At 36.1% G+C, this 15,296-nt stretch overlaps 1 long non-coding RNA gene across 2 annotated transcripts; it reads right to left on the reverse strand.

Annotated features, from left to right (window-relative positions):
• Window positions 1-465: 465 nt before the first annotated feature.
• Window positions 466-7,703, reverse strand: LOC149232480 (uncharacterized). 2 transcript variants are annotated; one of them, XR_016247540.1, is made up of 4 exons: window positions 7,337-7,703; window positions 7,145-7,202; window positions 6,199-6,316; window positions 466-1,022 (listed from the first exon to the last, which is right to left on the reverse strand). It is a non-coding gene; the product is annotated as an uncharacterized LOC149232480 (long non-coding RNA). The 2 variants fall into 2 exon arrangements; XR_016247541.1 differs by lacking the exon at window positions 466-1,022 and having other exon boundaries at window positions 5,940-6,316.
• Between the last annotated feature and the right edge of the window lie 7,593 nt (window positions 7,704-15,296).

Below are 15,296 nucleotides of genomic sequence, written 5' to 3' on the forward strand. Positions count from 1 at the left end.
GCGAAAATTAATATGATATGGTTACACGTTATTGGTAAAATTACATAAGATACGAGGAATTATTACAGATGAAGATAGCTCTATCTTATCTTGGAATCGTCCAGGCCTGGCCACAATGGTCATTAATTTTTTCAAAATTTTGTATAAAATTTCGATGTAAAGAAGGGTGTTGAAAATGCTATAAAAATGTGTTAAACATCAATATGTTTAGAAAATAATATAGCAATATAAGGTCGTAAGTACTTACTGGTGATTAATTTATTACCTGTCCATGACAATGAGAGGAGCCCAAAAGAGAAGCATGTTAATTGCCACTGAATGAATGAATGGAAAGCATGGCGTTAGGACAATCCAACACAAGAAGGTAATGCATAACATGTCATATACAGATATCTCAAAATATATTGTCATATCAAAGAAAATTAATTTACTAAACTGGTTTACAATACGCAGTAACAATTACAATCACACTAATCAACTCTGTGCTTCTGCGCCACATCCTCTTATCTCTCTCTGTCTATGTTGTAGAACCACCTAATTCGTCTATCACTATTCTGACTCGGTAGACTATTAATGCTTCTACTCCAAGCCGAAGGCCATGGCAGCCACACATAGGCTTACAAGCCAGACATTTTCTCTACTCACTCAGAGATCAGGTTCGCTTTCTCTGGGACCACTCTGCTATTTATCCTACTCCTTGGATATGTTATAACCACAGGTCTACCATAATCTGACGACCTATCTATCTCCCTTGGTTTCATGGTATGTGGTTTCATCTTCAAGTTCAGCTTTTATCTTATATGTTAAGAACGTCAAATAGTAAGCACTTGTCAAATTTGAAGATTTTCACAACTTTAATGTGGTCATTTTAATACAAAATCTTAACCAGTAAGAAAAAAATTGACTATATTTTAATAACAAATCACTATGCGATGAGCCATTTGCGTGTCAAATTCCATCCCTTTCGTACCTGCTCCGCCAGCCCCATTTCTATTCTTTCGCTTCATGCCTTCTGTACGAGCCTGCATTCATGTTAATCGTTACAACTATAGGCGTCCTAAGGTCAGAATAATCAAATCATTTAATGAAAAATCGAAAATGTATGGACGAGATGTAATTTTGATGAATATTTAATGGTATACATTATAAAGTCAAAATATTAATAGCGACCTACTTTCACCACGTAATCGCTCTATTTTTCACATTTTTCGATGCTTCCTATACTGGCACCCTTCCATTTTCACAAACACTACGCGTTATTCTTTGCACAATAATGGAGTTACTCCTTGCACGAACCCTAACTGTCACCGTTTCTCTTTGCACCAACCGATGCTATTTGCAAGAAGCTATTTTTGCCATTTGAGTTGGGACTAGGTTCGGTTGATTAGCATTACAAATATTTCATTTGGAAATATGAGATGTTGCCAGAAGAAAAAGAGCGAGGTCGAAGGGTTGGTGGAGGGAGATTGTTAGAGGAAGCAACTTGAATGAACAGAAAGATGTCTTTGAAGTTTGTCTTTGCATATAAAACTATGTATGCTCTACCTTTTGCAATTCTAGCTTTGCAAACTTGGTTATGTTTGTGAGAGACAAACTTGCAGAGATGGAATTTGGAATTGTTCTCTATCGCTGTGTAAGACGCATAATGGCATTGAGTCGGATAGATAGAAGAAATATTGATGAGCCCTGTTGAAGAGGGGTGGAAAGGATGTTGCATAACAGAGATAGAAACATATTTGCATCCTTCAAAAAAAGGACACAGCACTCTAAGAAGGTTCCACAACGACAAAAGACAAAGCACTACGTACATGTCATGGTTTTGCATTAATTTTGTCATTAGGGGAGTTTGAGGATCATAAGTGTAATTAGGGGAGTTTGAGGGTAAGGAAAGAGCTAACCAATTATATATTGGGTATTTAATGCCCTCACAGCAGCACGCGACTTAACGCGATAACACGGGAGCGAGCAAATTCAGCATTAAATAATATTTGACCGCTCCCGTGTTATCGGGCTAAGTGACGTGCTGCTCTGAGGGCATTAAATACCCAATATATGGCTGGTTAGCTCTAGCCCTCAGGGTAATAAATGGAAAAAATAAACTTAAAAATTAGGGGAGTTTGAGGATCATAAATGTAATAATGGGAGTGTGCGGGTCATAAATGGAAAAAATAAACTTAAAAATAGAGCAGAAGTGGAAAGAAGATACAAGATACACAAAATCCAAGATCAAAGAGATTTGGGTGCCTTGAAAATATTACAAGACACAACCACCAATAATAAAGAAAATTAAAAAATGTTAATAAAATAGTTTAAAATAGTTAATAAAGTCACTCTTTAAATGTTTAAGATATATATTGATTTTGAGTGTGATGAGTATAAGTGGAAAAAAGAAGATATTCAAAGAATTTGAAAATACAACATATAGGTGGAAAAAGAGGCTTAAGGAGAATGAAAATATTGTAATTCATACCCATGAAAATATTTAAGTCACACCAATATAGAGGTTTTGGGTAGTTTGGTTTGTTATAAAAATATTGAAATTTAAATAATATATTGTAAGTCACATTAATTAAGAGGTTTTGGGTTGTTTGGTTTGTTTAGAGATATTGAAATTAAAACACTAATGCTTTATCAATATAATTTTTATTACTTTTTTTTGTTTATTTGATGTATGATTTTTTTGAGGATATAGATAGGTTGTTTGGTTTCCTTGATGGCTAGGGCTTTGAAAAAGACTTTGGTAGGTGTATCCTTCAACTTAATCTAATTTAATCAAGCACGCATTTATGCACCCCTAACATGATGGTTCTCGTCCATTAATAGTATGGTGTAGTTTCGTTTGAGGAATTTTAGCTATTCACCCCATGCCTTGCAAAAATGCCAGTATTCTAGATATGGCATCTTCCCACTTGATCACCTAACCAAAATTCCCATTTGATGAGGGGCAAGGATCCACTCTATGTAGATGCATGCCATGTTGCTTAGGCTTTTGAGATTAGAAACATTCAAGATGCACTAGGTCCACTCCATGCACAACCTTTTAACATCCTATAAGAGAGAACCAAATGGGTTAGTGATAAGAAAGAATACAAATGTGCTCAACATGAAATACATGCCCTTTGATGGTGTCATAAGAAGCTTTATCTTCAGAAAAGCCTTTGGTAAATCTATTCAATTCCTTTTCAAAAATTGGTCAAGTGAATTGCACCTCACATGAATCATTATTTTTTACCATTGTAATTAGGGTAAAAAACCCATGTTTGGCCTTTAGAACTAATTGAGCTTCATTTTCACCAACCCTCATACACATGGGGAGTGCCCCCCCTTTATCTTCTTGGGATTCTACAATGTTAAAATTACCACAAATGAATTGTTGGAATTAAGAAGAATCTGTAGTTCTTTGAGAGGAATCTATATCCCAAAACATTTCTTGCCACTTGAGGAAAGACAAGAATGATAAATAACACTTTTCCTTTTGTGTCTTTTTAATCAAAAACTTAGTCCTCAAGTAAATCACTAATAAGAAATTATGAAATATAAAATCTAGAATTTTCATTTGTAGACAAAAGGATATATGTCCTACATATCAAAATTAATAGTGGCTCGACGATATGATTAGTGATTGAGACCAAGGGCAGTTGGAGATGTCACCTTCATCAATAACCAACAATATCTTACATCCTTTTTTCATTATCCCCGTGTCCTTGAAGATCATCGAAGAGCATTGCTCATATAAACACTATAAGATAAATAATAAAGAGGATGGTTTTCTTTTTCCACTTGCCATAGTTACTAATGTCATGGGCCTCATTTTTTTTCCTTCTCCACTTAGCTATATTATTAATGTCACGAGCCTCATTTATTTCCTAATGTAATAGTGGTGGAAAATAGTGAGATCCTCCACTATGCCCCGCAAGTGTTGAGATCTTGAGAGTGTCTTGGAGGCCACACGAGTTGATTGTCAACTATGGATGACCACATATGGAGGCTTATATTGGGTAGTCACTTAGTGGGCTGGGCCTTTATACATTAGATTTTTGGCATATAGATACATTTTCCCTCTCACCCAACTTTAGTACATGAGCTCTTACCCATTTCCGGTACATGGGAACTTGGGTGGTGAGAAAAGCTAGGCTTATTTGGGGGTGGTCATTTTAGCTTTAAATTGGGTCATCTACAACCAATCACAAATTTGGCGGTCTAATATTGGGACAGAAAATCACATTACACAAGTTAGTGTTAGTAGCAAATGCACATCACTTCCAACTCATATGTGCACAATCTCTTTGAGATCCTTCAATATTATAATCCACATATAGGCATCACTGAGGTTGAACATATGAGAATATTTTTGGGTTCTTCATAGATGATCTCCTCTAGATAAGCAACAATCAACAAGTCAAGGAAGTCTACCCATGTGGAGCAAATAACAATTCCTATTTGTCAGCCACATACTCGAGGTACTAGTGGTTAAAGCCCACCAAGGTAATTTTATAAAGCTATGGGCCATATCTCTAAATATTTTGAACATGAGTTATTTAATTGAATTAAAGAAAAAGAAACAATTTGGTCATATTTTGCATGCGTGTGTGTTTCCAAGAAAGAGCTTCTAGAGCTCTTTAATGTAGCTTCTAATAATTTCCTCAACAGGAACTCTACCACAAAGTAAATCAAGATGGAGTTTACCTTACATATCACAAAACCAATCATTTTAATATCACAAAACCAATCATTTTAATATGGATAAATTCAATCTCTCATAGCATACTTTAAAAACAAATTTCTAAAAAGCCTTGTTGTCTATAATAGGACACCATAATACAAAATGAGAAATAATTTAGATGAGACTATCAAACCTCACTTTATAATAAAAATATCATTAACTTAGTGTGCATTTTATGTTATAACTAATATTAGAAAGTCATTTACACTATAATCAATAATAATTTTTTTTTTATAGATACTTACATACCAAACATCTTTTATACTCAAATTATAGTTGAGAAAGGTTTCTCTCCATTTCTATGAAATGTGTCCATACTATTGTATCTTTATTTACAATGTAAATAAATGAATAATTCAAACAATATAAATAATATAACCCATAGAAAATATCTATATTTGCTGTTAACCTAATATCTGTTTCTATATGATAATTATGATAATATAACATATACAATATATTTTGCACTTAAAATTGGTAAAATTTATAGAACTATCAGAAAAATAAGGGTGGACCATGATATATAATCATATAGAAACAGATATTAGGTTAACAGCAAATACAGTCTCTAATACCATTAGAATGAATAACCCCATTGATACCAGACATGATAAGTTCGACTTTAGTTTGATCTCTATGCTTCATGAACCCTGATAAGATCTTATGATTAAGATGGATGATATATTATTGGCAATGGATTGAAACCATCTTGTAAAGAAATGAGCAGGGTGTTGTTAACCTCGTGTTGGCGCGGCTGCTAATTAGATTCGATTTCTACTGCTGTAAAATATTTCCTAAGCCCTCTCTCTCCTTTAGAATGGCTCATTATTAATATTAACGAAAGGTAGATGGCTAGTTGATCTAATCCCACTCAACTTTTCATCAAAGAGCCAACCAAACATACATCTAGTTCTATCCTATTGTGTATTAAATATTACATGACCTTATAAGAATATTGAATATGCTAAACATGATAACAAGGAAAATCTACTATCTAAAATTATAGAAAATAATGCAATTGTAAATCAAAATACTGAATCTCTATTTATAAAAACTAATCACTCTGAATATTGTAAACATTTCCCTGTTTATTGGATTCTGAAACTCTATTTACAAAAACTAATCACTCTGAATACTGTAAACATTTCCATGTTTATTGGACCAACAAAATAAAGAATCAAATGCAATAATGCAATTGTAAATCAAAATCCCGAAACTCTATTTATAAAAACTAATCATCCTGAATATTGTAAACATTTCCATGTTTATCGGACCAACAAGATATCGAATCAAATGCAAGGGGACCGAAGAAATAGAGATTTAATTAATGGGCCCTGCCTAAAGCCTTCTGCGCCGAGCCCTTTGGATACTGGGTGGCGAGATCTTTAAACACGCAGCGTGTGGGTAAATAAGCGAAAAAATCGTTGGATCTACCGCACGTGGAGGAACCAAAAAAACAACTAAAACCTACTTACCATTGGATTTCTTCGCATTCTGCCTTGTCGCATAAAATTCAACTTTTCGCAATAGGTTAACCAGATATCCATACTGAGCGATGAATCGATGACCTGTGATGAATCTTCTTCCAATGACCTGTAAGTAAACCTAGAACCAAGTTAAATAACGTTGGGAGTCAACAGCGATAGAAAAGTCTTTCTCAGATACCGCCTAGCTTAAAATGAAAGAAACAAACGCTAGATGTTATCGTCCAGAGAGAACTCCCCATGCGAGAAGAGTATTCCGAGGAGTGAAGTATAATAACCCTAGACACAGATCTGAAATTTCGGTAGAAGAGTCAAACTAAAGAAGCATGAAAGGATAATGATTCGCTTTCTGTAATATATGTAAAAGCTAATAGAAACAGGCAACATATAAAATAGAAGGGTATATCCAGGAGTGAGCTGCAAAAGCTACCCAATATGATAACGCTACACACAGATCTGGAAATTTCGATATAAGTTAATTCTAAACCAACCTACAAGGATAATGAAGTGCCAATGTAATAGTGAACCGAAACATCGAACATATAAGACTAGATACAGATCAGAAAGCTAGCTCAGAATAGAAAGAAAAGATAGTGGACTGCCAAAAAACTGAAACCCTTCAAAGCAGCAACTAATTTGTAATATTAATCCTTAAGGAAACAGGGCTTTGAAATCCTCTTAGTTGAATGAACAGGCATGGGATCTGGCAAGATATATGGTGGAAATGAAAGAATCATCTTAACACCTTAATACAATGAAGGACCTCATCATTACAGTTTCTAAAAGAAAGTAACATCAACCAAAACGACTCATGAACAAAAATATGCATGTGATAAGCGCTGGAAAAATCTTAGAATAGAAAGAAGGCACCATAAAAATCCATGAAATGAGACGAAAATAAAATGGGAAAATTAGAAGAGTCTAGCTGTAAACTTACCATTGCTAAATTTAAAATTCGCCAGTGCTTTATGCAGCCACTGTTTGTAACTTCGCCACTAGTTCATTAACACCCACGAACAAAATGATTTCATAATCAGCGCTGTGAGCTAAAGATGGCTAGTAAACTTCAACCAGATGCAAATAGAAACTACTTTCCAAATTATCCAAAAATTGCATGTACAAACTTTACCTTCAACGAGTTTTCTGTTACCTCTCCCGATCAAGTACTGAATCCTTTCATGTTTTCCCACAGCTTTCTTGAGCTTTGTACCCAGATCCGCTATGAAAACATTTCCTACCACCTGAGCACTAAGTTCAAGAAAGCCGTGGAAAAGCATAACGGGATTCGCTGCATAACAAGCCATGCAGCACGTAATCGTCGCCTCTGAACGGAGTTATTGGCCTACCATTGCCATGAATATCGCATCCTCAACACTGCCCATTTTTTCTCAAAGCACAATGACAGGCCAAGGAAATCTGGAGAAGCAAATGCAGGCATTGTTGATAAGGCAACCTCAAACAAAATCTAAAGCTCATGACTTCCCTTTACTAGGCCAAGATAGCACAGACCCATTTAAACTTGGGTGTGAGACCCAACTAAACCAAGGTCTGATATACACTTATCCTTTGGTTGTCAAGATTCACTTACATATATTATGAATATTGGATATTTTGGCTAGGGAACTTGCCATTCCAAATGTACCATGGAACGTTAAGGTGCACTATTTTTTGGCTTGGCTTGGTTCCACCATATTCCAAAATGCATTAGTTTTTGGCTTTAGTTAGGTTCCACCGTGTTTCAAAGGGTTTAATCATTTCAAAATTGATCAAGAATATCAGATAATCTGAAGCACACTGGATCAACCATAAATCTATTTTCTTCCTCGAAAATCATAAACTTTAAAGAACATTAACATTGTTATGCAAATTTGATGATTTTGAACTTAATTCGATTGTAGATTATGAAATCTAACGAATATAAACCAAGTGTAATCTATGATTACACATTTAAATTTCATTGGATGATTACACACCTAAACACAAAATAAGAATTGATGGGTTATCAGAATAATGAAGGTAGCAATCACACCAGGCTGGTGCGTGGTCTGTAAAAGTTGTACAGTGAAGAGGAAAGCAGCCCACCAGCTGGCGCTAGGTTTTTGACATGGTATGTTACTAAAAAGCCATGTCCCTGCTCTGCTTTGAAGGGATGTTGGAAGGAGCGATGCACATCATGCGTGGAATCAGTGTTGGGTACATAAAGAGCATGAAATTATTTGGTAAAGAAGCTTGCACAAACCCGTACAATCACAAGAGCAGTTACACCAAGCAGTAACAGGTAAATAATCTAACATGTAGGTAACATATGAAGTAACAGTAGACTATTCCCTAACCGAACCAATTCAATAATAGAGATAAGGACTGAAGCATGAGAAGCAGCTTGTTCTCTTCGCAAAAGAAGACAATAGCGTACTTGCAAGCAAAGGACTGGACAACACTCCGGCACTTTCATGGAAGAAGTAAATGCATGTTGATTTGATTTACCCTTACAAGGTTGAATATTGATCCCCCTGGCCATGCTTATAGCCGTAAAATTCAACACAAGCCCAGCCCTTGTCACATGGACCACTGTTATTTTGCCCACTCCAGTCCAGTCCCTTAGTCATATTATGGAGCACGAGGGACACTCCATCTCCATGTTGCTGTCACTGTTAGACCGCACAAGTCTGACTATGGCGATGCGTGCAGACAGCCTGCCACCTGCACGTCATTGTACGCATCCCCATCAGATTCACACTAATCTCTGTACTCCCGAGAAAAAGGTCACCGGTGACCGACCTCCATGCTCAGAGTCCACTCCCAATCACCTTCGTCTTACCCCCAATCGAACTAATTTCCTCTGTATACACGTCTGAGCTACAAGTCCCGAAAACAGACACGCTACCATCAATTAATTCCACTGCTCCACAGGATTATCACAACCAGGGAAAACGTTACAGATATTTGTGATGAAATAATTAAAGCTCCGCGGTTGTTGAATATAAAATTTGGAGTGCTGTGGATCGAGGACCGTCTTTATCGCCGACCTCCTCGTGAAGGTATCTGTGCGCTAGAATCTTTTGGAACGGTGTAGTAGTGCGCAGTGGGGACCTCACCGTCGAGCAAAAAGGAATGAACTTGTCCAGGCCGCCCCACAATAAATATCCAAGTTTTAACCAGAGTTGTTCTGATTTTTATCAATCAAATAGTATTTAACTTGAAACCGTCTTTTGCACCACTCACATAAAAACGCAGATGCCAATGGCCATAAAACATTGCAATTTGCAACCCGTGAAAAACTAAAGTGATATGATTACTAATTACCCGATCAGGGGCGTGATCTATTAAGTTTTAGTTTTATTTTTTTCCTTTTTAAGAATTTATAAAAAAGATGAGTGAATTTGTGATTTTTTTTTTAAAACTTGTTTTTTGGGGTGATTTTTTCTTCAAAACTGGTGTTTTTTAATTTTTTTAAGGTGTTTTTGAATGTATTTAATTTAATATTTTTAAAAAATATTTAAATTTCTTAAATGTGTGATTCTAACAAATATTTTATCTGGTATAATTGTTTTTTACTGGCTATTAATTTGTCTTTGACTGAAAATTTATGACGCTTATCCATAATTTAATATTAATAATTCAATTTTTTTTTTTTTTTTATTATTATTGTTTAAATTTATTTATTTGTAAGGTAATTGGTTGATGGTTGTTTAGTAACTTCCATTTCTATTAGTTACTAATCTTTTGTTTTTAATTTTATTTCTTTTTTATTTAGTTTTTTTCATGAACTGTAATTTTTTCACAATATTTTCAATTTAAAATGACTTATTATTATTTTAAAAATATATTTTAATACATTTAATTATAAACCATTGTATATATTAATTAAAATTAAACACATACATATAGATATGTATGTTAATATAAACAATATTAGTTAATCATAATTCTTAATTTTTGGTGATGGCATTCAACAATATAATATTTTATTAGTTTCTTTATTTTTGTGATGAAATTTTATCTTTGTTATTTTTTTCCGGTTAATTAAATTATATTTAAACCAAGTTGGAGATAAAAATATTTTAATTTGAATTAAACTAAAAAAATACAAAAATTCACCATTACTTTGGATAAAAATGGTTAATTTAATTAGATAAAATAATTAAATTAATCTTACAATAAATTAAATTTTAAATATATATAATTGCAAATTTATTTTAATTTTAATCTAATGTTATAATAGTTTACATAAAATATAGTAATTTTTTTTTGGAAATTTATATTAGTAAAAGAGTTGTGGCAAAACTTTCACACCAAAAATGTACAAGCAAGAAAGGGCTTTTGGCTAGAGAAATGTCATTCAAAAGGTCAACTATTTCCATTTTTAAAAGCCATCTACAGGGAGCTTTTACTCTTGTAAGATACCCAAGCAAGCTAAATTCCAAACATTGTTATATGAGTAAACTATCAAAAATTGTTTGCATAACAAAAGACAAAAACATTACATGATTAAGTTGCATTGTTAGCCCAACTTACAGGGAACTTTTAGTTTGGTAAGATACCCAAAAAAGCTAAATTCCAAACATTCTTACATGAGTAAACTATCACAAATTGTTTGCATAACAAAAGAAAAAACATTACATGATTACGTTGCATTGCTAGCCTAACTTCTTGTCATTATGGGTTAAGAAGAAGATGATTTCTTTTATTCCTTTTTTTGTCAATGGAATTCAACACTTTAAGATGTGGCAATAGAGATATGCTAATCAAAGGAAAAAGACATTAAAATAACAAACCAAACCGAGATCCCTAAGTGCTTTTATATTTTTCATTATATTCATACTCTATGAAAATGGAATTAATAAAAATTTTACTCAGAAAAAAGAAAGGAGACTCATAGTGAGCATTCTCTAAGCCTCTTTGAAAGAATGACTTCCTAAAATGTAATATTTATTTTTCTGATTTCCCTTATGGTGAGACCAGGATGGACTTCTATCGTTGGTGGTAGCTAGGTTACAGGAGTGAAATAACCCTTTTTCGGCGTGAAGGCAGAAAAAGTATGGTACATATGGTATTTTTCGATGGTATTTTCCTCAGGTTTAATGGTCAACGATATTTGATGGTAAATTCTAGAAACTTAGAGAAAGGGAAAAACAAGGAATTTTTAATAAATAATTAGTGAAGATGTGGAGGTATTTGTTGATGGTATTTTCCCAAGGTATTATGGTCAATGATATTTGATGGTAAATTCTAGAAACTTGGAGAAGGTCCAATGGAGAACTATAAAGGAAGGAAGAAGGGGGACATGAGGGCATTCGATCTTGATATTTTCTCTCTCCATTTAGAATGGAGGCTTGGGTGAGCTTCCATAAGCAAGGGTCTCCGGTAAGATCATCATGCTAGCTTTGGTGGGATCCAGTTTCACCTTAGCTAGTAATCCAACTTCGGTGATATAGGATATCACCCTAGATGGTTTGATTTTATTCCATCTATTTTGTTTCATGGAGGTGATTTAGCAAGAGAAAAGGGGTTTTAAGATTGGATCTGGATCTTTTGTATGAGATATGTTCATTCCATCCAGTCCCTTGGTGGGTCCATGTAACACCCTCCTCCCACATTTACCCAAATTAACCAGCCCGCTAGGGTAAACATGTGATGAGAGGCTACTATCATGTGATTCAACTCCCCATGTACAGTTAAGGAAATGGAACTAACAAGTAAAAATGATTATGACTTTCCACACATGTTACAGAACCTTTAGGAGCCAACCAACCCTTCTAAGTGACGAACCTCTGAGACAACTTGACATGTCACTGATTTAGACCCTCATCCACTCCCATGGCAAGCCATGCAAGTGATTGAGGCCTCCCAGCCGCTCCAACAATAAGGCATGTCAATGAATGTGGACTTTTTGAGCCAGCGACCATGGATTCTCTAAGCCACTTTTTAAGGGCTACGTCTCAAGCCATTGCCCGGAACTTCATGAAACCTTTAGTGGTAAATAACATTGGAATAAGGCTACTAATGCAATCATTGGTACAAATACTTGATCTTACCCCTACTGGCCATGATAGGCATTTCATCAAAAATGTCACAGATATGTAATCTACGGGTCATAACAATAGGTCTAAGCAAAGGGGTCTCATACTTATCTAAGATTTGTAGAGTATTGTTTCCTTATCAAAATGTGGCATTATCATCTATTAGGTAATATATTCATTGTACATTCATTTGCAAATCAAAACATGATGAGAGGCATACATCAAGTTTGTCATAAAACATACTCATAAGCAACATGTAACCAACAAAATAACAAGAATATAATAGCCATAAGAATCACATATGAACCAGTACATTTACACATGAAATACCAAGGAAAAGGAGCTCTTATTAATGAAATCATAAGCCAACCAGGTTTGGGACTTCCATGAACCACCTGACCATAGCTTGGGTTGAACCAAATATTTCTTTCAACCAATCACCCTTGTGCAATATTCCAATCATGAATGTGAGACTCACAATAAATCAAACCAGGGATTCCTCATGCTTTATCGTATATCCCACCAAGGGATTCCTAGGCCTAAACCCTCATCAATACAACGTGGATTTACCGCAATCCCCACTGAATCACTAGGCCCCAAACAAGCATGGATGTCGTTGGATCTCTCCACCTATACAATCAGGAATTTGTCTTTCTCAACCTCTCAACTTTACCATGTATCCTGTCGTTACCAGTTAAGGGATTCCTAGGCCTATCAGGTCTCCAGTCTCTGGGATTTACCATGTACCTTGCCATTACCATTCAATGGATTCCTATGCCCAATCAAGGGTATTCACCTCTGATATTTACCGTGTATCCCGCCATTACCGCTCAAGGGATTCCTAGGCTCAATTGAGGTGTTCACAACTAGGATTTACCATATATCCTGTCCTGGGATTCTTAGGCCTTGTGAATAATCCTAAGACCACCCCACTCAGTTTTGAGTCCATCCAACAATTTAACTCAACTAAAACAAGAGAAATCCATCACACCATGGCTATCAGGAAATGGCAAAGCAAGGTTGAAGAACATTGTCACACATGGTAAAACCCATGCCAATGACAATAAGAGAACCAAGAACACACATGCATGTATCATGCATGTTACATTTAACAAGGAAATTACACATGAAAATTGATACTTGCAAGTAATTGTGTTGTAGCCACTTGATCCTGCTCTTCCTTGCTTGATCTTTGCTTCCATTTGCCTTCTTTGTCCTTCCTTTCATTTCCTTGTGATCCAGATTTGAACAGGAATGCAACAAATTACAGAGATAACCATAAACACAGAGATGCAATGGAAATAATACTTCATTTCATTAATGTAAAATACTGAAATATGCTTACAAATAGAAATGGAAATAAACCAGCTAAGGTGATGGTAGCTTATTTCTGAGAAGAGATGTGGTGGCTACATGCCTCTGAACTGTGTTACAATGAGTCTCAATGACCTTTTTATTATTGAATAATAAGAGAAAACACTAAACAACTAAAACCCTAACTCGAGGAGATGTAACACCAACAGTTTATGGGCCTTGTTTGGGTGAGTTGGACAGCCAAATTCTCGGGGTCGCGACTTGGTCATATTATCTTTGTTTGACACGCATGATAACTCATTGGAAAGATCTCTCCGAGGACTACGACAAAAAGGACAATTTTAGATAGAAAATCGTCGGCGGTAGATTTTCCAAATAATGTCATGTAGGGCCTCAAAACGGCTCCGGATTAGGGCCTCAAAATAGATCCAGAAGTTTAGGACCTGAAAAACTGAAAGAAGCAATGGTGGGGGTCCAAGTGGAACTGGCGTGTGGCCACCAATATCCACCGGATCATTCCTCCTCCATTAGGAAGCAGTGGTCCCCATTGCATTGAGTTCCTTCATGAGATGAGGAAACTTCTGCTGAACTTGGTCCCTGGTGAGCCACTTGCCCTGGTGAAGGAGTTGGCCTACTTTGACAACTCGATACAGTTGGATATTCTGCTGGCGAGTGTGCTTGATCTGTGTGTCCATGATCTGATTAGTTGCAGCTTGCTCCATGCAATCTAGATTTAACTCTATGAGTGTGAGCTATTTGCAGTGTCGTATGTGTCTAATAATGGTGGAAAGTATGGCTGAAGGTGGTCCACATTGAACACTGGGTGCAATCCAAGGAATGGGTGAATGTTGAACTCAAATGCATTGTCTCCCACAACCTTCATAATGGTGTAGGGACCATATCGGAGTGGTCTGAGTTTCTGATAGGCTCTGGTAAGGCATTCCTTTTGCAAATGCAACCAGACTTTGTCGCCCACTTGAAACTTGGGTGGCACCTGATGTTGATCATGTTGCTGCCTGTACTTGGCATTTGATTTCTCCAAAATGTCATGGACCTGCTGGCAAATATGTTGGATGTGCTCAATGAAGTTGTTTGCCTTATCTGTTTCGGACTGGACATGAGCTGAATCTACATGAGTAGCTGCAAATGGCATGGCCACATTAATGGGACATAGTGGCTGGAATCCCAAGCCCACCTAAAAAGGGCTATGGTAAGTCGAGCTGTGGAGAGCCCGGTTGTAGCTGTGTTGAATGTAGGGGAGGATCTCATCCCATGTGCGTGGATGCTTTGAGTTGTACATGCACAGAACGTGTACGATCATCCTGTTGACAACCTCTGTCTGGCCATTAGTTTGAGGATGGAAGGATGTGGACTTAATGAGTTTGGTGTCCAACATCGTCCAGAGATTGGACCAAAATGTATTGAGGAACCTGCTATCCTGATCTGAGATGATAGACTGTGGGATCCCAAAGTGTACCCACACTCATTCAAAGAAGAGTTTAGCAGTGGCTTCTGCTATGATATTCCTCTTGCAGGCTGCCATAATGGTCATCTTCGAGAACCTATCGATGACCACAAAAACACAGTCATTTCCATGCTTAGTGGAAGGAAGGCCTGACATGTAATCCATGGAGATGGATTCCTAAGGTTGACTAGGGGTAGGTAGCGGGGTATAGAGGCCTTGCTTCTTGATGGTCAGTTTGGCAATGGCATAGGAAGTGCATGATATGATGTACTTCCTGACATCCTATCGAA

This window comes from Pinus tabuliformis, chromosome J, assembly GCF_031772625.1.
Source record: "Pinus tabuliformis cultivar Carrire ecotype Pingquan chromosome J, CPIR1, whole genome shotgun sequence".
Classification (NCBI taxonomy): domain Eukaryota; kingdom Viridiplantae; phylum Streptophyta; class Pinopsida; order Pinales; family Pinaceae; genus Pinus; species Pinus tabuliformis.